Raw genomic sequence first — 27,124 nt, forward strand, 5'->3', positions numbered from 1 at the left:
TTTCCATTAAACTTGTTTCTTAACCTTCTGTTAACGTGTTATTCTTTTTCTTCACTTTTGTTGTGAATTCAGTTTTTGATACATGCATTATAAATAAAGGTTTTTTTCATCTTTACTACTATTATTAGATATTTTAGTTTCTACTTAATTTCTAAATAATTTATTTTGACTATGGGATGTGCACACAATGGACATTATCCAAAGCACTGATATAATCAAAATAAGTGTTCACCAAGAAAGTGCTATTTAAATTTCTCATGATGCAGCAAAAAACATATTCAAATCACTGTTGATCATCCAATTAGAAGCTGATTGATTGCATGTCATGTGCTGACCTTTCTGAGTGCAATTTAAATCCATGGATGTCTCAGCTCCAAGAGGAGCAACTGTCATTCTTGGCCGTGGCTCTTCCTGCACAGCGAATGTGAGCCGAGCCCTCCTCCATATCCCCCGCATTAAAACCTCACAATATGCCCAACAACTGCACAGCGGAGGAGAGGGAATGCACGGTATGTGCTTACAGCATCACAACTCCTGGCTCCTCTGACATGGACTAATATGGCCAAGCCATGAGGGGATAGGACAATAAACACATGCTGGACATTGCAACTGCAAGCACACTTTTATTACAAGGGGGGAAAAAAACTTTCAACAAAAGGATCAAATTATTTAGTATTTTGTTTGTAAAATTGTTTCAGAACAAATAGTTTGTATATTATTGTGAGCAGCTTTTTTCTGTAAATAGATTAAATGTTCTGACGATTAGTCAAACAGAAGATACAAAGAGATCTTACAGTATATCTTAGAGCAGGTGCCTGGCACTCCCACCAGAGGGCAATGGTCAGCTGCAGTGGAATTCATTTGTGGTTTACGTACTGAAGCTTTGTACTGCTGAACCATCAAATTAACAGTATTAATGCATTCCAGTTTTATATTGTGTATAATTACCTTCTATAGCCAGCGAGTGGAAACAGTAATGGGATGTTTTTATATGCAGTCAATTGACAGTTTCATTCATTGACAGTTTCAGTGTGCAGTCTGAGTGTGTTTTTAGGATAATCACAAGTACATTAAAAAAACAGATTATTTTCATTGTAAATTTAAAAAACGCATATACAAAAACATTTTTTAGATCTTGCTCAATACACACTTTCTTTGACTTTCTATGTTCTCTTTAAAACCTCGAGTAGGCACTCAGAATAACAATTTATTTGATGTCAGATTCACAAAGCCTGCCCTTGAAAAAATACAATCAATAATTTCTTCTTTAGCTTTATTATTTTGTCTTAAGTTTGGCTGGGTTACAGGCTTGGCTTGTTGACTCTATACAGCATTTATCTGATCTGACACAGTTTCATTAGGCATTAGTAATCATTTCCATAGCACACAACATTAGAGTACTCCTGTTTGTAAAACAGCAGATGAGGCTAATGCCGTCCTCTGGGGAGAAATTCAATATAATTCGTTAATTAAATGGAATAATTTAATTACAGTAACTTAGAAAGCATTCATCAATATAATTGTTTCTGGAGCCACCATTATAATTGAGGTTTAAGTGAAAACAAGTCCGTTTCTAATGTTGGTAATGTGCTGACATAGTTTTCCCACCCCCATTTGTTCCTCTCTCTGATCTTCCACCATGCCGTTTCTCCACAGTGTTTTCGTTTGATAGCCAGCCATACCACATCAGCAAGACCAAAACATTTATTACAGCCATTTAATTTAACCTCTCTACAGGCACAGACAAGAAGACAGAGATGATAGCACAGCCGCACTGAAAGACTCTCGCTGTTCGGCTTCTAATCTGATCCTCTCTACTGCCCTTTCATAAAGACACCAGAGTATTACCCTGACTCCAAACATACCTCTGCCATTTAAACTGTCTTGGATTTCACCACAAAGACGACCAAGTAGAGTCCAATTCATTCTTCAGGGCCAAATAATAAAACATAATTTTAGTCTAATCTGCCTAAAGAATGTCTTCTGTTTGAAGTTGACGGTGCTCTATCTTCTTGGAGGAATAATTGCCTTTTGAGTACAGCAGGAGAGGCCACTGAGGTACGCCTGTCGAGGGTCTGCACCTTACAGGTGTGCCCTTGGACAGACAACCTCCTCGTTGTTCTGGAGAGAAAGGGAGAGGGAGAGGGAGACGGGGAAAGCCAGACTGAAAGAATTCATCTGCCAGTCGAAACTTTCCAAGGCACCGGTATCGCAGCAGCACTGTGCATTCTCAGATCCCTGTGAGCGAGTGAACAAAGACATACTGATCTACAGTAATTCCTCCTGTCTGATACAGCTGACAAATTCTTGTCATTAGAGTTTTATCATTTTGTTGGACAGGTTTGCGAAATTGACCGGGTTGTAATCTGTTTGATTTGGACAACTGCATTGGTGACAAAGTTACTGACAGTTATTGTCTGCAAATGTAAACGGCACTCCTCGTATAGTGCAAGCTTTGTGTGCTTTCAGAAGCAGATATCAATACATAAGCCAAGTTTGCCTACACAGCTATTGGAATTCTGTGTAGCCATTGATTATAGAGGTTAAACATTCATTTATGAATCATTTCTGTTAAATTGTAGCTATTTATCAGCTATATGCGATAGTTATTTTGAAGCCTTCTGTCTTAGACAAACTAAATCTCTGCTTCATTTGTCAAACTTCCCCCTGATTTTTAATGGGGCCTATTAATTGAGCAGAGAAATCTGTCCCTTTCTGAACATGGCATTGAAAGCTGCTGAACAGCTGTCCCAGCTCTGGAGAATCATATGGAAGAATGCATTATCGGCCTTGTTTGAATATTCCCTTAGATTTGGAATAATCAGGCAGCTATTCAGCAGTGAGATGGCCACGCACAGATGCCAAAGCACAGCTGAGGGGAGCACAACGGTGTAATGCCGCTCAAACACACACAAAACCATCGGCATGAAAAAAACCTGTGAATAATGCAGGTGCGCTTTATTTCTGTATAGTGTGCTTATCATACATAATAGCTAAGACACTTTCTTTCTGTCCTTTTATCTCTTTTTTCTTTCTTCTTGTCTTGTTCAAGGTGATCCTAGCTTTGCATATGGCTGATTAATCTTATTGCACAGTAGCTAACATTGATCACAGAAATGATTAGAAATGCATTAGTCAGCAGACTGTTTGGAGTGGTTGGGTTTAAGTGCTAGTGCCAAGCCATTTTCCATAGGTGTCCATGTTTTTAATTTTGTTATATAGAATTTTGCAAATGGATGCATGCATGCCGCCCAAATACAGCATCAAAGCTTTAATGCTTACAGACATAATTTAATCTCCTAGATGGCAGGCCTGATGGACTGTGTAGAGAAGGCATCCCTGCTAAATTCATTATGCTAAAAGTTGCTAGATCTCACAAGCTGACGAGAGAGAGAGACAGAGTAGCATAACCTGTGTTTGTATTTTCTGCTTTATACGAGATCCTGGCTGTGCATTGTAATGTTGATGACAGCCCACTCTCCTATATTGGAGTGTTTGCACTTTTTACCACAGGGCTTTCACCAACTTAACTAGATTGTACCAACTTTCACATACAGTAGTTGTAACATACAAACATGTGGTATTTAGTTACATTTGACAATTCCGATGTGATTCTACTTGTCTCCACACATAGAAAACTAAGCATTGTATTAGTGTCAATCACATATATGTACAGCAGTTCATAGCTTAGTGTGTGTCACAGTCCTGTTTGTTTAAAGTGACACTGCCACCTAGTGAATACATTTAACAAGCTCTGTTTAACACTTAAAAGAAACATCAGTTACATTTTCGGAAACATTGTTGGCTCTTAATCCCGACTTAATAAAAGTTAAATGCAAAAACTCATACCAACTCACTCTTTGAAGGCATTCTTCATTTTCCGCTGACCTCACTGACTGCCGCTCCTTCTCCTTTAATCATTAAACAAAGTCTTTCTTTATTGACAAAATGTATTTTCTTCTTCTAATTTCAGAGGTTTATTGAAGTTCACTGTAAATGTCTTTTAGATTTACCATACTTTGGTAAACAGGAACAACCACTTCAAACAGACACTAAGTCTGGGTTCATTATAATGACATACTTTGCAGAGATGATAATAACAGGACAATGTTAGCAAAAGAAATTGGTCAAAACATTATTTCACAAAATTGGAAACAGCAAAAGAAATGCCTGACATAACATTGCATATTAAAAGTAACAGCATAAGAATTTTATGAAAATAAATAATCAATACGACTTTTCTGCACAATAAAATGTGTTGATTACTTAGCAAAGGGACATCTTCACGATTAAAAAAGCATGGCATCCCTTCAACAGCAGAGGTGCAACTCATGAGGGTCCTAGACAACTCTTGCCACATGTTCAACACTCCCCATTAAAAACCTGGGGAAATTAATGAGCTTCCATTGGCACCCTCACAACAAAGGGATCTATAAAGCTGCCTTAATGTTCTCAGGGAAACTTTACTCTTCAGTGGTTCCCAATCAACCGGTAGCAGCAGATTTTGTTTTATTTCCCTTGTAACCTACAACGGGGGCTAAAAATGCTACTGACTGCAACTTTACATAAATGTTATCCTTGATTGAAATTGCTTTAAGCTCATTCTTAATCAAAGATTTGTCAATAATTAACCATGTTGGGGTGTCAAAATCTAATTATACCTTTAAATAATGGCTGAGTAGTGTGCTTTCAAAAATCTATAAATGTGTCAAATATTGCCAGACAACATTCATTTGTTATATATTCAAAGTTTTTGTTGTGTTGTGTTATAAACAAATACAAATGGAGTACATGCAGAACAAAACCCTCTCATGTTGTGGGCATTGATTTGTTTTTTCTACTTGCTTGTACACAATTAAGAACACTTAGGAATCAAAGAGCGCAGAGGTTTGCAGAAAGGTATTAATTAGAACTTTATTTATGCAGATGCTTTGTAAATTTGCATAAAAAGCAATTCCACAGATGGGTTTATGGCAGTAATGACTGTTCCAGTCTGCAATAAAACATCTGCTTAATCACAACAGAGACAGTCAATGGCTGCTGTGAAAACAGGCTGTCCAAGTACTTCTCAAAGAAAGTACTGAGGTGAACAGCCAGTGTGGACAGGTAAGGAAAAAATAGAAAAGACATTTAGGGAAAAAACCTGTTCAAAAGCAGCGTTAGTTAAAAGAGACGCACTTCTCCCAAACATTTGCTGGTGGTACTTTGACTGCTCTGATGTTGAGAAAAATACCCTTATCGTGTTGGCAGAACAATCCACTTACTGTGTCTAAGAGAAGAGAGAATTTTGTTCAAGTTAAGCCAAGTCTTTGTCTACGTGTGCCAACTATTTTGAAAATATTCACTTTGTGTCTTTCTAATCCACGAGAGCCACACACAGATACGGGCGCTTGCGCGTACACACACACACACACACACACACACACACACACACACACACACACACACACACACACACACACACACACACACACACACACACACACACACACACACACACACACACACACACACACACACACACACACACACACACACACACACAAACACACACAAACACACACACAGTAGTGTGGCTGCAAGGTCACTCCAAGTATTGATAAATCACCCAGCTGTGATTCCCTCCTGACAGCTCAAACTAACATCAAGCTGGATGGGGGAGAACAAAAGACCATCAAGCGGCCCTTTTCCTGACACTTTTATTCAATCACGGCCAGATTGCTTACGACAGCACCAGCAGCTGTTTCGTCTTCATCTTTCCCCATTTGATAAAGCGTGTCAAGTCATATTTCTGTAAGTACTTCACCTCACCCCATACTGTGCAGATCCGCAGCGATTCGGCATATGCACATTCCACATGAGGGGATCGTCAAATGGGTCAGGGAGTAATGACACCCCTCTGAAGGTCGCAGCACACTGGCGTGGGGGTGGGAGCAGGTAGGTGGGTGGAAAGGGAGGGGGGGTGACGACAAAGCAACAAGCTGAAGGTCAAAGATAAGAAAAGCCGCAGAGATATCTAAGATAGCCAGCAGAAATTAAACAATGAGGGAAAGGCAGTCAGGCTTTGATTGTGTGATTGTGTTGTTTAAGAGAGAAGGGGGGGGGGGGGGGGGTTGTTATTTTGGGATCACCATCCCATTCAGAGCTCTTCTGTTGACCTTGTTCCTTATGGGATGGAGGTCTTAGACAGGACAGAAATATTGCAGATGTCCATTGTTTGTTTGTGATCAGACATCAGCCCACGCCAAAATGAGATTTCCATTTCGCAACTGCCTTTTAATGTTTACATTTAGATTGCCTTTACAGGCCCCTGGTTTCCTGTGCAGACGCCTGATAACAATTACAGGTGTTTCAGTTTATTATAGGGAGGATGAATGCCAGATTTTTAATGACTGCATCCAAGGATAAGTACCAACACTGCCTAGCTCTGATTACTGTCAGGCAATTCTTTGAGATGTGTTATGGCTACAGGGATGCCTATTATCTAGTGCTGACCTGCACAAAGTTTAGGGAAATGTAAAAAAGGTACAGTTTTATATTCTGCTTTTCCTTATTCCAAAGAGAAATATAGCCTTCCTCAAGAAGACAATCTAGCATGTGTCAAACTTCTATCATACATCATTAGAAGAAGAATAGTCTTATCACCAGAACATGCACTGCAGCCTCGCAATGGTGTCACTTGAAAGTATTACACCTGTTCAAGTGACACAAATTATAGCACTTCATCTGAGAATATGTCCACCACCACCGCATCTTTGGTCAGAAGAAAATAAGATCTTCTTGCTGATATGTTGGCCACAGCTAATGACCACTAGTTGTGTGGAAATATAGACATGTAAATCAGGTGGAATGTGGGAGATGCTGGTATCAAAAATGGGACAGCTCACTCCACTCAGACTTGGCCTGGCTCCCAGGAATGCAGTTAGCTAGCACACAATCACTGCCTATTCACGGTGGCACAGCTGCTGTGGACATATGTTCCCCACCAAAGGAGGAGGACATCAACCAGGCACACCTTGAACAGGTTAGCAGATGAATGGCGTTCAGTCCTTTGACAGTCTGCCCTCGTCGCGTTGTATTTTGCCTTGCTCAACAAATAAGTTCCCCTCCAGTGTGGCCTAAACTTTTCCTATTCATTCATCCATGACAAACTGAGGGCATAAAAACACAAGTGTATGTTCAAAAATCAGTGGTAGCATTACTTCTGTAAATAAATTAATCGGAAATCGGGAACATTTCTCAATCCTTTCTGGTGTTTCAGAGGTACAATGAACCTCAAGGAAGAGTAATAAGGAATATTAAGTAAAAGTGCATACAAAGACCTTTTTCATAGCCCTCAGTGAATGACCAAGAGAAAAAGATTACATTTATTCATAGCTGTCTTTCATCAAGAAGCTTAAAACCCAAACTTCCAATGTAACCCCAAATTATATGCATATTGCACTGACCTCTTTCACCCTTTTTCTTAAAGCCATGGAGGAGGCGTGATATGCAAAACCCACACATCCTTCAGCTCATCATTTAGACGATTTCAGCACTTTTGGTTTTCCAGCTGTCCAAGGGTGATCACGTTAGTCACTAATAGATAAAGAAAAGGCTCCTCCATTAGCATGGAGGTCATATATGTAATGTCAAAAAATCCAAAACCCTGCTGTCACTGCAGTCAGAGAAAAAAAACAATGTGATTTACATTTGAAACTCACTTGATACAATGTCAAATGCTACCAATTGAGAGACAGAGAAAGCACTAGATAACTGCAATCCATTCCCACATTATCCATTGTTAACACTCGTGCTTTTGTCACCCATCTCTGCAGCTATGACCTATTAGCTTTAGTGAAGTGTTCTGAGGCCACGGAGCCATGTGAAGGTTGTTCACCCATCCAACAGAGCCATTTACAGGAGAGAGACCCCAGAGCCGAGCCGCAGCAGCTCTCTAATGACTCTATCAGCTACACTGATGGGAGTAAATGGCACCCAGAGATTTCAACATATTCCCTGAGCATGTATTACATTTGCTCTCCTTATTTCAGTTATTGTGCTCTAATGGAAAAACATAAGTATGCATGTAAGGACATTGTAAACCATTTCAAAATAGCAATATCAGATTTTCATTTTGAAGAATATTTAGCAACCCCTCTTTGCACATGTACATGCACACACCAAGTTTCCTCTAAAGTTAAAGCAGTATTGTGCAGTTACAATCTGAATTTGCAACACATCTTTGAATGATCTGTTAGCTCTCTAACTCACTGTGAATATAACCCCAGCACCATTATTGTGATTTCAAAGGCAAGGAGATTTGATCTTGCACCTCAATCCAACAATTAAAGGAAACTATGTGTAAGATAAAAACAGAGTATGCTTCCCTTTCAAAGAGATGGTGCGAAGTCACAGGAGTATTCATTAAGGCCTTTGTGTCCTGTTTGAAATAGTGCTGTTAAAGGCTTTAGCTGTGGGCATCTCTTTGGAAGAGATATAATGATCCTCCAATTAGAGACAGAATCATGAGACCTGTTTATTAGTCCTAATTCATCTCCTCATTGTGCTGAGCATATCAAATACTACAGCGTTTAAAAAAATCAACAATTTGCCCACCATAATTACAGATCTATTAATAGTTTCACAACAATGACAAGCAGAGCTATTCACATCATTTTCTACAGTCAAGAACAATACCACAGCAGTGTCAATGTATCCATTAAAGGCTGCATTTATACCAGCTCAGTGACATCTTGCATTTCAAAGAAGGCTCTGCCTCTTCAGATAAATTACACTTTTTCATTAACCAGAATGGTTTGGGTATTATTAATTCTTAATGGATTTCCAGGCACTTCTCTACTTTTGTACCTTATCATACAATAGCAGGCTTTTGTTGCTGCAAAGGTATTTTCAATTAAGAAAAAAAACCTGCAATGTATTGTGAAGGTTTCTGTTTCAGGAGTATGCCTATCAAGGTAAAAAGGGATACAACCTAATTCAATGACAAAAACAAATAATGATAAACACAAATGAACAACCCACAAAGCTCATCAAACTGGTTACTGTTGTCCTCCTCAAAACACAATATTCCTTAAGATTTTTATGGTGTTTATAATTCTAAAGGATGACAACAAAAGCACACACCATTTATATACACTTGATTGTTGAATGAACCCTTCGGAAAAACTCATTTGAACTCACACTTTGTACAGTAAACTGTTTTATGGTACATGGTACACTGTGGATACTACACAATGGCAATAGTTTACTGGTCATGGTGTAAATACGGTTATATGGCAACGTGCAAGCCACAAATCATAATCATAATCACTGTATGTTGCATCTGACATGACCATGCATGCATTACCAGCCATAACGACAATCTGATTTCCGGCAGTGTGCAGGTAATAGCATGCTAGTTGCTGCAGCAGGTGTTATTGTGTGTTTGATGAGGTTTACCTTGGGCTTCTGCAGTATTGGCTCTCTCCACCACTGAAGTGTTTAACGTCCTGCTACACACCACACAGTTCAATAAGGTGACACTAGTAGCAGACAGGTAACTTCACTCTGAGCAGCTCCAGGCACTGACGCACACAAACATTTCACGGGAGTGCGCAACAGGATGCACGGTAGCGCGCTAGGTAAGAACATGTTTGTGAAACAGTCATGAAAATGTGAATGATAACCATACAACGGTTTAAAACTGTTCACCAATAAAAAAGCTGTCACATTTCTAGTAGCTACTACCAACGTTTGGAGTTTTGTTTTTAGCCAATGTTAGCTGGGGTAGGGTTAGCTTGATAAAGTTAGGTTAACGTTAAGATAACGTGAATACAGTTTAGTGTTGTTACGGTTGATATAGCATATATGCTATATAGCATGTATGCTATATCAACCGCCAGCTAATTCAAGTATAAAAAATGAACCTACTATGTTGCAGTTTGTTAGATAAGGCTAATGTCAACCTAATGCTTTGTGAAAAGCTGATACTGAATGTAAGTAGGCTAACGTTAAGTTTATTAAGATGTCAAAATTGAGTACGATAAGGTGTTGAACATTGCCAACAAAAACATCATTTATCTAGGCTATGGCCTATGCGGTATTTGACTTTACTGAAGCTATCTTTTTCACTCATGTTTGATAATAGTAAACAGAGGAATAACTACCTATAACACCCACAGCAAAAGTCCCTGCAGTGCCTCATTGTGTTATCATTCTTGTATAGGCTTACAGGAGATGATATAAAGCTTTCCTGTTCATAACAGACCAAAAACAGACACCTCATTTAGGAAACAGGACAGCTCAGTATAATAAGATCTACTGGTTTTGCTAAAAATGTGGTCTGATGATAAGATACAGATACAGATACAGATATGATGGAACATTCAACATATTCAAATACTTATAGTTTACAGTCTATATATTTTACAGTCAGTGACCAGAAAATAAACGGTACAATTTAATGTCTACCAGCACAAGAGCCCGGCCATAAATCCTTACTTGGCGAAACTTAAAATATAGCATTTTTTTGAGACTGTGACAGAAGGGTGCTGAATACACCTTTATGGCACACGATACTTTATTGGGTGATTATATTTTCACTGCATGAGGTGATACAACCTTAACATCAACTCCTTCACAACATCACAGGTACACCTTGTGAAAGTAGCCCATTTCAGGGTCTTGAGGAACTTTGTCAGCATGAAACCTATTTGGCATACTGTTAATAATAGGCTTAATTTAGATAGCAATGGTGCTGTGCTGTTGAAATAGGCATATCAGTGGCCTGGTAATGGTACAGTCCATGACGGTACAATAATATATAATAGTACATTTTACGAGTGAATAACCTGTATAATGTGCCATCATACACTAGCATTAGTAGTTATATAAAATGTTCCCCCCATTTATGTTGTAATAGAAATAACATTAACAACATTTGCACAAGATTTGGTCAAATAATTCATTTAACACTTGACCAAATGATCTAATCTCATTTTTATTGTATTAAACAGAAAATACACTTTCCTAAATATTTTGGCTGTGAGCTTCCATGTGATGTTCATTTTTTATCATCTGCACAGTTATGCCAGAGATCTTAAAAACAATATGTTAATGTAGGATTGCAACCCCTTTAAATTAAGGTGTAGGTAAAAAGTGGACTTTATAACGATAAGGATTCTCAGTAAAAGTATATATTTCTTACTATTTTGCTTGATAATTGCTCCTAATTGGTCAGAAACCTTATATTGATATGGCTAGTCACGGCTATTTTTGTCTATGTACGTTGAGTCATCATAAGGATAGACTAAGGATTTCATTTTTTATAAATGAATTATCTTCCTTTGTGTTTAAATGTCTGCTTAAAATGTTCTAAATGTTAGGTGACTACATTCTGTGATCAATGTATGTTGGAATGGAATTTACTAAAGCAAAATAAATGAAAATACAGCTACAGTATAACCAAGAGTATGTTTGATATAGCTGGTGTGTTATTGTATGGGTAATATTATGATTTTTTTCTACTGTGAAATATGCTTCAAAATTGCAGTGTTTGCGATCTTCTGAGCAAAGCTGCTGCCTTGCCTCCTCATTGCCGTCCATTCATTCCTCCTGCCTCAAAAAGACAAGCTGCTCCGACCCCCAAAATGATGTCGACCTCAAGTCAAGGTAATGCTCGTTAACAGATAGAATAAGTTCATAGCCATTAACTATAAGAGCTATCAAACTCCAACCCAACTGTCATACACATTTTATGTTTCCTTAAGAATAATCTTTGCTGCCTCTTTGACAAATAGTACAGAACTTGACAGTAGAAGCAGAGGCTGCTGCCAGCTTTTGGGAACAAATTGAGGGCCTCACGAGCACATCAGTTTCACAGGGTGCTGAATTTATCCTAAACTCCATCATACTACCAGCCAGAATGAGGCCAATGTGTTGGCACATCAGAGAAAATGCTAGGCTGTCCTTCCAGTTTAGCTGAACCTGGCCCAGCTCTAACCACAACACAATGCAACATCATCCAGCAATGTAACTGGAACCCGGGCAATTCTAAAGTTTATCTCATCATGATAGAGTTGTAAAATATAGTCTTGAGGTATTATAAACACATGTGCAGTGTTTGGGTCTGATAAGCCTTCAAACTTTTGGATCTATTTTCTTGAATATATTGTAAACAGGGCTGTTTAAAGTCTGGATTCCCAGCCAATCTGAGACATTACGTTGTACAAAATCCCCCAAAATGTTTACCTTTACCTTCGTGGCACCTTTGAATCTTTTAAAACAAAGTTGCATGACATATTGCTGATCACATCACACATATATAATCCATTTATTTTTCAACAGTAACGCATAAGTAAGAAGACATTTTATTCATATAGTTTTTCTTGCTTTTTCTGCTGTGACACACATTTTTACTTCTTAAATAAATTATCCAGCAATAGGCCTACTGGATTATTACCTTTTTAATGCCACAACTTTTATTTGCAACATAGCAGCTTAACTTGAATTTAGTGTTGTGGCATTTTTATCCATTCATAACATGGTTTGGTAATAAAAGTTAATTATTAATTTGTGAGGCTAATTATTCTCACTTACTCTCAATATGTGCCCTCTATAAATGTGTTACGGTAAATAAGAATAAACAAATGCCGATAAAGAGGAACCATGTGTTCCCCAGACGTCTAAGTGAGACAGACTGAGGCCCGGCTGTCTGCTGGGACAGGGCAGCTCTACTTTGGACAAATTAATCTCCAGTAAAGATGACTTAGATCAACTTTGAAAAACACTAAGATGAAAACCCATAAAATGATTACGAGCGGCGGCCAGAATGACAAGTATTATCAACAAAAATTAATCAGGTGCATCTTTTCATGAACTCAATTAATAATGTGCAACAACGGGGTCTTTTTTCCCTGGAATGAAAATTAATTAGCAGGGGAAGGTCACTCGGAGATGCTGACATCACTCATCAGGCCGCTGTGGCAGTTCTAATTATTTGTCTTCCAGGCTTGGCTGATCAAAAATTATTGCCATACCTGAGCAACATTTAGAAAAAAAGCTTTGTTTAAAGCGCTTTTAATTAGACCTGCTATTTGATTAATGCCGTGTAAGCGCCCAGGATCGGCCCTCTTATCAGCATTTCTGACAAGTTTGCTGGCTATTGTTGTGTGAAAGACATTTTACTGACGCTAACCGACTGTTTAGTATCTAATTCGTTCACTTTAGTTGCAATTAAAAAGCTATTTACTCTGAGGGCACTTGTTGATATTAATATAGATGTTGTAAACTTTGACAAAGCACTCTGATTGGATACTTGAAATAAATGTGGCTTTAAGTAAATAAACTTGCATTACGTGGCTTACACCTGATAAAGAGTGCAGTATCAAACAACATGGTGCTCTTATGAATCGTGCAACGATCACCCAAGTTGCTCCCTGCACATTCTTAGAGTGAGCAAGTGTAGCTCTAAGGTCCTACGATTTATTGCGTTTTTGTCAGCCATAATTAATAACAAAAGACAAAGGTCACAGCAAGCAAATATGATTACCTAACCCCTGCCTGATAACATATCTCGCCACTACTGGGCCCTTCGGTGTCAGACTGTACGTAGACAGAAGACTTTTCCCAAAGCGGCGTTATGATGAACGCTAGCTCTTGCGTTTTTCCTCAGAGTTATCGCGTTGACTAGTTGCCTGAACTATCTTCAACCCTTACTACATCAATTCACATTAGCTGCAAATTAGCAAAGTTCTACTTTCAAGCTCACAGTACATTTGATCCAAATAGACTCTAAATGCCATTTCTGTTCCTATTAACCTACGGATCGGTGTGGCAGATATTTTCATGAGGTTGCTGGGGAAAAAACACGAGGCTAATGGCATGGTTGTGACAGCGCTATTCATGATGATTTATGATTCTGTGTTTAAGTTGATTACTCCACTGCTGACTCGGAATACTATTTCAATTAGTGCACTGAAGGTCACTCCACGAAATCCCTCCATAATCTATTCCTATTAACACTAATGCGCCGAGTATCCATATCTGTTCACCCTTGTTGATTCAAATCATCCCCACTCCTAACGGCCAGCTTGTTTACCAGTTTACTGGTTCGGACGTATCCTAGATGGTAATTTTCTCTCCTCCGTGTATCATTAATGTCTTCAGTCTTGACACATGGCTAGAAGGGACATCTCAATAGAGCTTGGGTGCATTTTTATTGCTTTTATTATTTCTAATTTGTTTTACAGATCAAGTGATATTTATGCTGAATGAAATTGATCCTGAAAGCCCTATAGGCAAACGCGGTAATATTGTGAGGTTAGAAAGCAACAACCTCCTATTACTTGTCATCATGAGAACCAAAATAGCCTCGGCGTGATCAAAATTTCAGAGGTTTAAATTAATTTTACATCACTTTCATTCATACTCCCACTCACCCATGCAGAGGAGGAAATTAGCTACCTGTATTTAATCTAATATGTTCCCACTGTAAGCGCTGGTGGACATGATAGACTTAATCAGTTCACACTGAATCAAAAAAGCTCACCAGACAGTGCTTAGCGATGAGCAATGAATTAAGTTTCAAAGACAGGGTCTCTGAGTTTAGCGGCTAGAAGGGAGGACTACTTTATTTTACCGGATAAATGACTCCCAATGCAAATGGGTCTAGCCGTCTGATTTAGTTGTTCTGATTCAAACTGAGATATACATAACAATATATCAACAAATGCACTACTTAACCCTGTAAGGCCCCCGGTTGTAATTTTACAACATCACTTTAAGTTATCCTAAAAAAGTCAGTAAATGTTTGCTTTTTTAAAGACTACATTTACAAAAGGTCCTTTTGTTCAGCCTATTTGGTAGTAAATGTGTTTCTAGGTCCCGCTGTCTGGCCATCAACTCACACAACTTCCAATGCTCAAAACCAAGCAGCATCTCTTTGTTTTATTGGATTTGGATATGTCAGATTCAATAAGTAAAATGCCTCAAATATTTGTTTTTGTGATATTACAACGTCTAGGACATGTACATATTTAGTTATTGTGGAATACATTCATCACATTTTATTTAGATTTATTTTATTTCATTTTACATTGCAATAGTACAAGAGTTCCCTAGAAACTTAGAAAACTGTGAAAACTCCTTCATTTCTGGACCAGATGCTTCCTACAACAACATCTGAAAGGTCCAAATATATATATATTTAAGCTTTACAGGGTTAAGGTTTACTTCATTGCATATTTACCAGTTCTATTTTAAACTTTCTAGTTGTTTGGATCATCAGCAAAATATTTTATTACATTTTAAAACAAGCAGACAAAAATCAGTGCTGAAAGAGGTAGAAAGTTTAACAGCTCTTATCAGGCGCAGCAGGCCCCGAGGACTCAGGACAGGAAACATCCTTTTTTTGAGGGAAGGGTAAAAGTGCTGACATTGTCACCAGTTGATGGGACTCTATCCAAGGGATAGGTGAAAACACTTGGGCGCAGTGACATCAATTTTCAAGATGATTTAACTCCATGCTCCCGTGTTGCAGGAAAGAAACTTCAGACCCCTGATTTACCTCCAATGACAGCCACGCGGCCCCCGAAACAATGTTTCCAAGGCTACTAGCGAATGACGAGTGGTCACGTCTGTACAGCCGTCCCCATTGGTTTGATTTATGTGACCGGGATCCAATAAAAATGGCAATCAAATCAACCCAGCCACTTTACAGGTAGAGAGCTGTCTGATTGAGTTGTCGAAGGCATGGCTGAGGCTCAGAATGATTATGCTGGGAAACGGAGAGGGGTCCATCTCTCCGCACCCAACAAGGACACCATACATCTCCCCATGCAGCTTTCCTACTCCACTGTGAAATGTATCCAAAATAACTGCACACCTACTGCTTGCCTGCCTCCCCTCTATGAAGGTTATTTGTCGTCTGAAGGACTCTGCCTGTCAGAGTATGATGAATACCATGTACACAGACAAGAGCAGCGTCAGGTCCAGGATTAGCCGGAAAACTCACTGATCTGTGAATAACCTAAAAAAGAGGAGCTGAAGATTAGCAATGATGCTTTTAGGAATGATCCATCAAACTCAACTACCTCAGTCACTCAAATGAATCATCTCACTTGATTCTTTAACCCAGGAGAAGTACGAGTGACTGCCGCGCTACCTGCAGGTCACAAGGATCATTTTGAGGATGTTTATTAAATCAGTGCTATCAATTTTCTTACTGATCATCTTTTATCTGTCCTGTCCTTGGGGATGAGTCAAACAGACAATGATGTTAAAGGTTGTGCTATTCAACTTATGGCTTTTTCATTCAACCTCCAGGGCTCCGCTGGCAATATTGAATTACAGCCATTGCCATAACGTACAAATTGATACCTGAAATATGCCCCATATTAAGAAGACCTGTCACTAAAGTTAACTCTCTCCTGTTAACTGGGCTTCTGTACAAAGAAGAACAAAAAAATGAGCAAACAATAATCGTGAACTATTTGCCTTAGCTTTGAACTAATGACAACTTAGGCAGGCCTGTTTACTGTGCATGAGGAAGCACACATTCAGGAAGTAAATTGGATCAAAGTACAAGCAGCTGCTTAAGTACTTATTCGCTTCGATAAGCAGAGTGAAATCACCATCATTGTTGCATTAGAGTGACTTGCTTCAGTCACTGCCAGGAAAGCAGACAGGAAGAGGAGAAGGGAGCTGATAGTGTACCAGCTCCATGTGTCAAGAAGGAGCCGCTGGCTCACAGCCAGCCTGAAAGAGAACAATTGAACATCACTGTAGAGTCTTTCTGTGTTGGAAACACAATCGCCTTGTTACAGAACAGAAGGTATTGTACAACAGGTACACACACATCCTCTGGAATAATAGTCAAGCATGTGCAGTTTGACTAAAGCAGTTTGACTAAAGCAGCAACTCTTTTCAAGACATATGAGTTAGGTTTTGATTTAGGGTTTTTCCCTTTTTCACAAAATCTTAACCAAACATGGAAAAAGATTGACAGTTATTATCAGCAAATACACAAGCAATGGCAGAGGAATGAACCTGAGGCCCTTGCAATATTTTCTTTTTAGCGTCAAGGCAGAGAGTGAGAACAAAAATCCTCCGATCCAAAGGAACCCAAATGACATCATCTTAAGTTTCCACTGAACTCTGGAGCGCTTTCCTCTCCAGCACTGAGGACACAAGGAAAGTTCAAAGATTGAGCAAGTCAGTTGGACTAACATGCCATGGAACAGGAAATAGCCATTCATTGATTTTGTGTGTGTCCAGAAAGATCAATTTTATTCTTCCTTTGTTTTCAGACTACAATGCACTAAAGCTCCTGCAGCGGCAGGATGTGTTTGGTACAAGCGCGGTCCAAATGAAGCTATAAATCAAGTGTTGGAGCAGAAACACATAATGTCATCCCCCATAGACCACATACTGTACAGCACTGCACCTCCAACTCCTCCATTCTGCCGGCACAAACAGCCCCACAATGTCAGACAATCTAATTAATATGACTGTCAAAATGTGAAAACAAAAAGTGGGAAAATGCGCAAAAAAGGTAGCAAGAAGCACATTGTTTCATTTGGATCTGATGTAGGTGTGTTCCTATTCTAAACTCTTTATGAAGAAGTTAGTCATGCTTTGATTGTATCACACTCACTCCTTATGACTGTCAGCTGGTTCAACAGCATTCTGTTGTTAGGCAGTTTACTGATTAAGTTGTGTGTGTGTGTGTGTGTGTGTGTGTGTTTGAGAGCACGCACACTAATGCGCGTGTGCATAAACTGATACTTCTTTAATTGTATTGCACTTGTGCTATCTGGTGCTGGAGTTAACTCGTAAAAGTGAAGTCTCAAGCAGATTCCCAGCGTCTGCCTATTTAAGATTCATAGAAAAGACCATCCACCCCAATCAATATCTACTTGAGATTTAAGTTGCATTATGTGTCCCCTTCACAGGCATGATTTAAAACATCAGCACAAAGTATTCTTAATTTTATTGCCTGCCGTAAATTAAAATTAATGATGCTGACATCCACAATTAACAATGAAAAATGCAGATTCTTATAATGACTTTAGCAGTAATATTGTTTTCAGCCCAGACTCAAGGTGCTCCTCATATGCTCCTCAACATTCAGTAAAACACAAAAAGACAGCTTCATTACATTTTATTTGCTATTGGAAACAAAAAAAGGGTCTGACAAAATCCACAGCTCATTTGGGAATATCTCGCCATGCATAATTAAGCAAATTTGATTGGAATTAAGCATGACTTCTTTTGGTTGGGTTTTAATGAATGCAAATCAGGCATCTACATCCCTAAGATTAATTTCAGCCAATTAAAAAACAAAGCTTGTTGGAAAGTGTAAAAGTGTTCAAAGCAGGGCAGCAAAGCAGTTTCTCTCCCTCTCTCTCCTCATCTCATCTTCATAACTTGCACTCAGGAGAATCCCCCCCCCTCAACTTTGATCATTAGCATGAAGTTACAGGCAAACAGTATGAATTCAAATGTGGCAGGAATACGTTGCCAAGATCCTTATGCCTTTTTAATCTCAAGCTGCACTCCTTAATAGTTTCTTTACACAATTATTGTTGGAGTAATTCTCTTTTAACACTGAAAGGACAGTTAGGGAATTCATTTGTCAAAAAGTTTATCAAAATATACTCAAATATTGATGCAATATGCAGATATCTCCCCTGTGATGCAAAGATAAACTTTAGAGCGTTAAATATATCATTGTTCTGGGTTTTGACGGGACAAAATATGACAATTATTCTGCATTAGTTTGCCCACAATAATGTTGCCACAACCTGAAATCAACCTTTATCAGTGTTCAAGAGCATTCAATCCATCTGACTTAAGCACTCAGGAGATCTCATCGTGGTATTTTCCATGTGAAGGCACCGTTGCACACCAGGCCAGTGACAAATAACGCTCTCACACCAATAACAAATGCCAGTGTCAGGCAGTGTGTATGGCTTATGTAGGTGTTAGTCTCATTATGACAGCTTCACATTACCCTTCATCTTAAATGTTATGCTGTTTTTGCACCTATCAGTGCAGCCCACAACAGCACTGAGTAAATCCTGATTATTTGGAGAGTCAGACGCTAACGCTAATGATTGAGGGCAAGCAGGCACCTTCGGACTAATGCTAATCTGCCGGCACATTGCTCGGAGAACGGCGTGTACATTGATTTGATCTCTCACATCAAAAGACAAACAGTGGTGCAAGTCAGCACATCCCCAGTCAATGTCATTCCTTGAAGTGATTCCCCAACACGTGCATCTTTATGGGCCTGCAGAGGGAGGGGGGGGGTAGTGAATGAGGTGATCGGATCTATTGGCATTTCTTTAAAGGAGATTCATGGTGGGAGGACACAGGAAAAGTGAGGAAAAGTGGTTCCCCATTCGCCTGCTAGCCAGAGCCAGTTCTGAGAGGCTTGCTGTGTTTAGATTGCATTAATCCCTCTGTCTCTACCTGTTACAGAGCTTTCATTAATGTTGTCTTTTAACATCAAGTCTCCTGCAGAGTGGGGAATAAGTGGAGAGTTCTCAGAACTCTGCAGAAAGCTCAAAGCGCCAAAAGAAACCCTTTATGTTCTCCCTTAATCATTCAAAAGCCCATCCTAGTATGCCACTTGCGTAGCTCCTCCATATGACGAGAAGAATTAATATTTGGCCTCTGATGCATTCTTTTTGAAAGAATAAAGGAATGTGAAGGAAAAGCATTATCTATTCAAGGAGCGCAGGGAATACTCTGACTGTCTCAGTTCTGTTGTAGCTGCTGCGTCTCATTTTGTCTGTTGCAGATCACAGGGCTGCAGACTGGTGTGTTTCCGAGGGAGAATGGAGAGTGGGAAATTGTACTGTTTTATTAGAACCCTGTGGGAGAGTTTTGTAGAGGCAGGCATGTCATTGAGCCTATTTGCATCATGCTAGCAGTGAATAGAAATGATAATATTGTAATACTTTAAAATCACTCCTACCAACGGGGCTTTATGTGATTTTTATGTGTTGGGAGCCTCTGGCAGAACCCCTCATGATAACAAAGATAAGTCTCCATTGCGGTTTTTTATTCATTTATTTTTTACATAAAACATAATAAATCTACACCTTAAGACAAGGCGGCTTATGATCACCACTTCAGTGAGAAATACAAGCCAAATCGTCATGTTCTCTACCATTTATTTTATTCCGCTTCTTAGTGTTTTTGTCTGTTAGTCCTTCCCTGTGTTAATGTATTAACTCTGACGCCTGAGGCTTTTCATTTCATTCAGTAAAGCCTCATTGCTATAGAGTTGGCCTTATGCTTACTTTATGCACCAAGGACCACACATTCAAGTTCACTAGAGCAGACCTATGCGCCTTTTGAAGCATTTGGACCGCGTTATTATGAAAGTGTAGTGTTCGTACATTTGTAACTGCAATTGCAACTCAGCCATCGGTGGAAAATTTGCTATTCTAAGTTTCCTGAATGCAATGAGACAGAGAGAGGGGGAAATGTGTGTACCCTTTATTTTCACACATAATGACACAACAGAGGTTATTATTCAGGGAGTAAAACCGGTGAAAGGCTATTCACCACGTTTGTTTCAGTCTGCCGTACTATAAACTGAAAACTGGAGTAATTTGCACAAAGCCTTTATACATTCTGTGCATTTAGCTTTAAAGCATTTTAATTAATTTTCTTCAAATGGCATTGAATTATTTAAAAAGAGGGCACTGTGGAAAAACGTCTGTCTGCTAGGTGTAGCGCTCAATTGTGTGGAGTGAAGAGATGTTACTGGGAGCCCAAGGGACAAGCAGGAGGACAATGCTGTCTCTTGGGAGAATTTTATGCTGCTGAAGTGAATTTGAATACATAAAGGAGAACTTGGATAAAAAGGAAAAGGGGGGGGGGGGTACAACATAGCCTGTGTTCTCCTGGTCCCTTGTGTGGGAAAAGAAGCAGATTACCCTAGGTTTTTTTTTTTCATTTTGGCCCTATTCTCAATGACTAATTTAGCATTTTAAGGTCTGCGATTGTGCGATCACTACATCAGCTGAATTGCACATTTTACCTCCTCATATTGCACTTCCAACTGCCAAATGTCTTGCTCCTCAATACTAGTTATTCTATTTCTAATGAAAGCATCCTTTACAGCTGCAGAAATATTTTACACATTGCCTGCCCATAAAAGTGTTGCATGTATTTATTGCTTTCACTTAAGAAGTTACATGTTTCCACCCGGTTTGTTGGCCTTTTCTGCTCATCAGATATCTCCAAACCTCAACAGATCAGCGCACACTTTGGTGGACAGATGGGCTTTATGCCAAGAAGAGCAGGATTTTACAATGGCAGAGTTTTGGATTCAGGATTTCCTTATACAAACCTGTTGGCTGTAAAAGTAAGTATTTTAAGCCTGGATTAATAGCATGATAGCATTGGAAGAGGTTCGTACTCTCCCTCTCTTCTTTCACCCTGATTTTGTATGTACACACTCAACTGGGATGTTTTCTGTGTTTACTAAAAGAAACTTGCAGTGTGAAAATACACAAACTAATTAAAAACAAAAAAGAAAGCAACATAATTTCCTAGCGGCACATTTTCCTGCTCAGGCAGGCAACGCCCCGCACATTCTCCCTTCTTAGTTTTCCTGTTTGGTCTGCCCTCTTTACTTTGTCCCTTATCTAAGCATCATTCATTCCTCGTCCGTGATCCTGCTCTTGGCTGTGGTCTGCGTGGCTTGGCTCCCATTCCTCCTCTACCCCACTAAAGACACCGCTCTGTTCTTTGTCTTCAAACTAAAAATCAGCGAGCTCAGGGGGGTGCGAGGGCATTACTTGTTGATATGCAGCAACCTCACCTGTTTGCGTTACACCTTGATCTGATGCTTTATGCAGCACTACGACAACAAGGACATAAACAATAAAAAAACCCCATATATTTAAAGTTCTTCATAACCAAATCAGTTTTATTATTGTATAACTGAATGTCAGTGTTTCTCAAAAGCTGTCCATGGTTTCCAGTTGGTTTTTGTTGATTCAAAGGGATCTCAGGAAGTACTTGAGAAACAATAGAATTTTATATTTATATTATTCGCTATTTATAATATAACTGACATGTCTTACAGGCCTTTAACCTGTCGATCCTAATTGTCTTTCAAAGGAGATAGCTTACCATTAGTTGGAAAACATATTAGTCGTAGGAAATATAATAAAAATACACAAAAATCGAGTTTATTTGACTGAAAAGTATTCGATCAAGCATATTGAACATTAACTCTCACATCCTAATTGGCATGATAAATACAATTCATTCTCCACGATTACAGTAACGGATATCTTTCTTTTGTACATCAAAATCAAGTTTATTAACGGATTGATACAATGATTGCCTTAAAAAAACACCTGTGACCGTAAGAAAACATCCGTGAGACGTGTTGAAGCATGTACCAGTGTTACAGTAAGCATGACAGATATGCAGTTGATGTGTTCTGTGCTCCTGTAGAGGTCACTGTTGTGTGGCGCCTCTGTGTCAGATAGCTAATGCCTCTCTTTCTGAAGTGTGCAGCACGTACTGTGACATTGAAATAGACTAAGCAAGAGAAGTTCATATGGTTTGCAAAGCCATGTCTGGTAGCAATAACATTGTTTTAAAAGGGAAAAGTTTGTTGGGGCTTAATCTGTACAATGATGAACAGTAATTATTTTTTGTGCCAGTGTTAATCATTCTGTACCAGTACTAAGTTAATTTGCAGCAAATAAAGAATCTTATGTACAAATGTCTGAAGGCATCTTAGAATTGTCGGATTAATTCCTCTCTGGAAGAAACACATTATGTTAATCACAAAATCCCCATATTTGTGTATCTGGGAGATGATTGTAGTGCGCAATTATGAGTGGGCTTTATTAGCAAGAACACAAATTAGATGCTATGAATGAGTTCATCCCAGGCATTTGTATGTGCCATTTAACTCTGAAATCCTTGTTTATTAAACTCCAATTGCACATATGAATCAACTCTTTGGCATTAATCATGAAGTACAAGGGCCCAGATGGTACATTCTTAGCCAAGCTTGAATTAATACGAAAGGTTGAATCGCTGCTGCATCAAGATCCTCTCAAGGACCTTTGAAGAATGACATGAATAATCATTGTTGTTGGATGCATAGTTTACTAAACCAGCAGAGCATAGTAACCTACTGGAAGCTGAGAGATATTATAGCACATAGAGCTGCCCTGATAGATTACAAAATGGATGCTAAAGTGAGGAATGACCTCTTGCACCAACTCATAATATAACATTTGAGTATCATATTATCAGAATCATACGGTGATCATGATAACTAAACAGAAACATGGCCAATGCCACACGATGCTAATGGTTACACACCATTGGTTTCTTCACATTTTTGTTGTTGTTAATAGTGAGCAGCTTCTCTGTAGCTTGGTGCTGACAACTAGAGAGTAGTTTAAAATGTGTCTTTTGGTTTTCATGTTAATCACTCACAATCCTCAGATATACGGGGTCAACATAACTGCTGATACTGACCAATCTGTGCTGGCCAGCCACGAGTGATGCTCTTTCCATTTTTTTTTTTTTTACCAGTACAGTAGAAATGTGGCTCAGTTTAAGTTTAGAAATCTTTTAGAACAATGTAGTTCAAATGTACTCAACGTAACCTAAAATAAGTTGGAAATAAAGTGGAAATTCATCTTCACGTTGCCTTGAATACAAAGGAATATTCCCAATTGGAATTGGTTTTACGTTATTTGAAGTAAAAATGTAAACTAAACACTGGTATCCAGGACTAGTGAGGAATACACAGATGGAAGTGTGTATCAGGAGATACAGAGTGGAGTTTGTATTTCTTTTGTTCATGAACAACATTGCTATCACTAATTAATATTTCATGATTCGCATTCATTAAGTGATAACTAAGATAATAGTGTCTGAAAATGCAGGCATCGAAAGGTCAACCTGACTATTGATTACTCTTTACTATCACAATCACTGTAATGTTATACATGTATATATTGAATCCGTGGCCTTACAATCAAATCAAAAATCATACAAAAACAATAATAGGAAAAGGAAAGGGAGGAAAATGAGAAACTCAGGAGTCAGACGGGGATCAAACTGGTGTGCGTTCTACTTTAGTGCTGCCAAATTACACCTGAACTTATAGGAAGCTGTTTAGGATTACAATTTATTACATCCTGTCACTGTCTTTTGTTTTCCACAGAAACAGTCCTCCTCCACTTTGCTGTGGCCTCACACTTAATGTATTCCAGCTTTGCTGATTTCCTGATTCCAAAGGACATTGCATCTCATTTCTTGTCACTTGTCTCCCAAATTCCTAAAGGTACAATTAGCATTTTGTTTGACGACATGTTGAAAGGTTCATAGATTGATATTTGCAAAAATGTAGCAGGGTGTTTTTTTCCAAATGCAAATTCTGACATTTATTAACTTTTATTACGGATACTCTGTTTATGGATTGTAAAACTCTGCATAGATTTAATGGGAATAAAGTAAAATTACAATGTTTAAACACAATCAGTGTGGCAAACCAGCAAGTGTGTAATTTAGTGTTGTGTGGCAATGAAATGTTTTACGGGCGTTGATTTATGTCCTGTGCATGGCATTTCTAATGAGAGAGACCAACATTGCAGTGCGCCAGTGTTCCAGGAAACTACATTTACAGCAGATCTTTTTTCTCAAGAGTGTTTTTCCCCTGTGAAATAATGTCAGCACTTTCCCACCTTCAAAGTCCTTCTGTTTTCAGATCTATTAACAATTCTAATTGTACAGGAACACTTGTTAAGTAAGGCTGGTAAATAAAGCAGGAAACACATTATTTCCTTTTAGTGCAGATTAAAGGTACAGCTATGCTGGCTTGAAACACATTAATGAGGTTTTAAATAAAAATGCTGGCAGGGAATTTACACCGCTGACTGGTTTAACTGCAGTAAGCAGTTGATTTTCCTTGATGTTAAAAGGGGAACATTATTTCACCCGCTAATGAAAAATACATCTTTCCACCCTCCTATCTGTTAATTAACATGTTTGTGTTAAGGGATTTTCAAAAAGGGATACAATCGCTTTCAATCTGATTAAAGTAAGTGATACATAATAGGAAGGTTGTTTTCCTTGGGTCCTTCTGTTAATTGAATAGCTTTGTATGACTTGGAATGTTTTTCCTAGTCACAACAGTTCGCCCTGGACCTCGCTGCTCGGGATGCCCTATCTTAATTACGGATCATTTTCCAAATGTGGTTCAATTTCCTCAGCAGGACAGTTTCTGTTAACTGCTATTTTTAAGGCCAATAACAACGTCAAAGCTTGGGATGATTAAAGCAATTAAAGTTTCCCTTTGTTTTCTAAGCGCAGCGAGATAGGGCTGCCTGTTTGTACAGCATTTATTAAACATTTACTAAATGGAATTGAATCTGTCATCGATGAAGTTTTCCGAGACAATTACCTTTTAGCATGGCAAACACTGCTTCACTCTGCTAACGTCTCACAGCTTATTGCTGTGATTAGCCATTTGATTTCATCAAGCCAAACTAAAATCCTCCAGCACAGAGAGAGAGAGGGGGAGACAGAGAGTGAGACAGAGAGAGAGGTTTAAATATAATTTTACCATCGGAATTTCTCAATTAGCATACCACATTTTCTCCATTAGATAAACTGCCTTTAGAGAGCTGGCTGGTTTAATCTGTTTAATGTCCGTGTAAACTATAATCTCCCGATTCTAAAAAGAAATCCCTTAAGGACATCATTCGCATACACTCTTCATAAGACATATTTGAAAGACATGATCGAGTGCAGCTTTTAAAGAGGGATTGAGCGGTGATGGGTTGTTATGCCTATCATGCTTTTCTTTTCTGTGGCACATGGATTGTGCAAGTTGTGCCTTCACTTGCTTGCGTTTAGCTAATCATTAGTAATTATGCTTTTACAAGGGTGTCCTTGCTTTACTGTCACTGGAACATACACTATAGCTGCATTTCAGACTGTTCCAATATATTATATATGTTTATGTGGCTACTTAGTGTTCTGCTTAGTTTTTCCATGAGAGCCTGTTGTCTCTGAAGTCATATGTTACAATAAGTCTCTCCTCTTGAAAGATGGGAGTTGCTCTGAAAGATAATTTAGCGGAGACACCATCACGGACATGATGCATGAATCAAACTTTGATCTCAGATTGGACCAGAAGTGCATCTGGCTGTGAGTACATGTGCATCAGTACAGCAGCGCGTTGCTGTTAGTGTATATAGATATAGAAATCAGGATTTGTTGTTATCCTATTGAACGATGAGCACAGTGAAATCGGAGTGTTTACATGCATATCATTGCCTTCCATCATACACTGCAGGCTGTATGAATTAGGGCCTGCAAACACAGCCTCATTCTCCTTGCATCACGCCAAGAGTCACTCCATTGATTACCCTTCCCCGCTCCCAGGAAATGGCTCATGCATCTCATGTACATTATAACAAATGTTCTCTTTGCATTACAATTGAATTGTGATTGTTATGTTCAATCAATGGGGAAAGGTCACGGGATCGCTCCTGCCAGCGCTTTAATGGAGAAGTCGATGAGGATTCATTTTAATCACTGCGGCTGTGGCAGAATGAGCACAACACTGAGAGACTGTCAATGGCCCGGTAATTACCGCTGTTTATACAGGTTTCTGCTTTAGCAATTTAGATATCCACAAATCTCTCTGTTTCTTGCACCCCAGTTATATTGGAAGCTGCGTGGCATCAAATGAAGTACTGCAGGATGTGGGCCGTGACTACTCTAATTGTGGGTGAGCATGGCTCTTTGAAAATGAAGTGAACTCCATTTGCTCCTCTTCTGAGCAGTCACATTACCAGAAAGCTGTTATTTTACATACTTTGTGTGAAGGAGCATTCTATTATCCGGCCTGTTGTATGTGGAAGATTGTGGGAAGTAAATCACCCAAATATAAAGAGTGCATCTACGGTTAACTCTAGTGTGTAAATAAACAATGGTTCTAGATGAACCTCTTCTGTTCTGTTATGGCTGAAAGTGTGATTGTATGGTTAGCTGAACAATTCTAAGATACTAATAATAGCAATTTTCCCGGATTTCTGGCTAAATGTGGATTCCATCTTGCTTTTTCCTGACTTTT

General features: G+C 38.9%; 1 long non-coding RNA gene across 1 annotated transcript; it reads left to right on the plus strand.

Moving 5' to 3' along the window:
* The first annotated feature begins 9,428 nt into the window (after positions 1-9,428).
* LOC134867741 (uncharacterized) lies at positions 9,429-25,126 on the plus strand. The gene is made up of 4 exons (XR_010166177.1): positions 9,429-9,623; positions 11,534-11,652; positions 21,234-21,364; positions 24,206-25,126. It is a non-coding gene; the product is annotated as an uncharacterized LOC134867741 (long non-coding RNA).
* Positions 25,127-27,124: the final 1,998 nt, after the last annotated feature.

Source organism: Eleginops maclovinus, chromosome 7, assembly GCF_036324505.1.
Source record: "Eleginops maclovinus isolate JMC-PN-2008 ecotype Puerto Natales chromosome 7, JC_Emac_rtc_rv5, whole genome shotgun sequence".
NCBI lineage: Eukaryota > Metazoa > Chordata > Actinopteri > Perciformes > Eleginopidae > Eleginops > Eleginops maclovinus.